This window comes from Scatophagus argus, chromosome 9 (assembly GCF_020382885.2).
Source record: "Scatophagus argus isolate fScaArg1 chromosome 9, fScaArg1.pri, whole genome shotgun sequence".
Lineage (NCBI taxonomy): Eukaryota > Metazoa > Chordata > Actinopteri > Scatophagidae > Scatophagus > Scatophagus argus.
The window spans coordinates 2,468,491-2,470,854 of record NC_058501.1 but is presented as its reverse complement, the minus strand read 5'-3'; the positions used below and the strand labels follow the sequence as shown (position 1 = coordinate 2,470,854).

At 40.8% G+C, this 2,364-nt stretch overlaps 1 non-coding gene across 1 annotated transcript; it reads left to right on the top strand.

The window, feature by feature from the left end:
* Positions 1-1,875: 1,875 nt before the first annotated feature.
* Positions 1,876-1,957, top strand: trnal-aag. The gene has a single exon. It is a non-coding gene; the product is annotated as a tRNA-Leu (tRNA).
* Positions 1,958-2,364: the final 407 nt, after the last annotated feature.

The window sequence follows — 2,364 nt, the reverse complement described above, 5'->3', positions numbered from 1 at the left end:
AGGAGAATTCAGTCAGATACAGCAAATTAGTATGCTGATATGATTTTTCACATTAAGACCTAGTATTGAATTTTATATGTTTAATAAAATCTGTTTTATTACAATCTTGTCCGTCCTTACTGACAAACTTAATTTCATAAACTGTAATCAATGTTTATTTTGATACAAACTGGGTATCCACTATAGCCCAGACCACCAGCGGCAACTAAAGGAAACTTTAATAAAAAGGTGAAAACATCAAAATGCCTCCAGCTGTTTCTCTTTTTTAATATTTGTTCTCGTAATGAACTGGGAAGACTGCCGTAGTAGTTGACTCGTTATCTATAGATGTATGAACTTTTTATTTACCTAGCATTTTCTACAAGATCAATCAACGGCGTGTTTGAATACAGGATACACTTTTAAAGTACACAAATGACCTTACCAGTAAAGTAACTGGTGATATCCACTAGATAATTTAAGAACAACATAGAAATGTAATAAGAAGGAGGTCTTCAGGTTACAGAAATACCTCTCAAAGCAAATTTAGTCAGTGCCAAGAATGATAGGCTTTCCACTAACTGTATCCACAAGAGCTATACATTAAAAAGGAAGAAGAGCAACACAACAAGAAGAGCAGCATCTGTATTTAAGAGTCACAAACTATTAGTCTATACAGTGAGCTCTCAAAACGTGACATGTCCAAACAGAATCAAAAAAGAGAATGTGTAGGCGCTCCTGTTTCCTTGTGTACCTGTTCCTTAAAATATATAATTATAATTATAAATAGTGCTAAAGCAAAACATTAGCTAAACGTTAATCATTTTATTTTCAATTGCTGATAATAAATGCATGCATAGAAAATGCTGCAACTCTGTCAGGGTTGTTTCAGATATTGTGTTGACACTTTCTTTTTTTTTTTTGTCATTTAAAACGTTTCTGCAGGAAAGACAGGCGGCTGATAGAGTCTGAAAAGAGGACAGGAGAGCGTGAGAGCAGGTTCTTCCGAGAAGAGAGATGAGAAGAAGAGACAATGTTCTCGAAAGAGACGCAGCAAAGTCTAAAAGTAGAAACCACCTTACTGAACAGATGGGCCAGGGATCTGTAAAATTATCCTCACACTAAGTTTGGAGACAAGCACTAGAGGTAGAACATGCAGTGGGAAGCAAAATACCCCTGGCTACAGTACTGTCTATCTGAGGATGCTGCATACTCTTCTGTATTATGTTCAATAAACAGAAAGGGTCAAAACCACATTGCAGAAGGAAGGGTTTAAGGACTGGAAGAATGCTGTTGGGGATAATTATGTCCAATCATGGTAACACCCCAGGGCATACGAAGGCTCTGGAGCTTACAGAGATCTTCCTCAGTGAAACAAATGAGTGGAAGACAAGCATCAATTCTGTCAGTGAGACATACACAGATAAAGCTGCTGCATACCGCATGACTTACGTTCTCTAACATTCTCGATAACATAACCAATCTTGGGCAGTCCATTGCATTACATGGCTTTTGGAAAACTAAAAATAAAGATGGGAATTTTGATCATTCCCTTCTGTGGAAGCCAAGTCCCTCTCTCTTTCTCTCTCTCTCCGTGAGTGCGTGTAAACATATGTAGATATATTCCAAGGACCACGCTGGTCTGAACAGAGACCACTGATATTGTACTTTCAGCCCTTGGTATTTTTATAGCTTCTCGTGTTTCTTCTTCTTGATATTGCTGTCACTTGGAATTGCTACATCTATCACCATTGCCTCCCTCTGTTGTTCGTTGACCACCACAATGTCTGGCTGGTTTTCTGGATCTGGAAGTCCCACAGGATCTTAGCTCGGTCATGCTCAACCACCTTGAGAGGTGTCTTCCATTCTGTCCTTGGGACTTCCAGCCTACAGGAAGGTAGCGTGGCCGAGCGGTCTAAGGCGCTGGATTAAGGCTCCAGTCTCTTTGGGGGTGTGGGTTCGAATCCCACCGCTGCCAAAATATTTTAACAATTTCCTGCGGGATCAATAAAGTTCTTATTTCATACTCAGCGCAAATGTTTCTGTATGCTATGCCAGTGTTCCATGTATGCTGTTCTTGCCTGCATCTCACACCCTGCTGTTTTGTGCTGAATTGTCTCAGGGGCATCTTTGCACAGCCTGCACCTGGGGTCCTGTCTGGGGTGGTGGACCCCAGCCTCTACTGATCTTGTACTGAGTGCCTGTTCTTATGCTGCCATGATTATACTTCTGTGCTGTTCTCAGTCATGCAGGTCAGTTTTAAACCGAAGTCCAGTTACCCCAACTTAAACTCTTCTATGCCTGCAGTGAAAAGGCTTGTCCCTCCATGATGGTTTGTCCTCTTCCTCCTCATTATTGCCAGGTTTCTGCTGGCTGGATTATTCG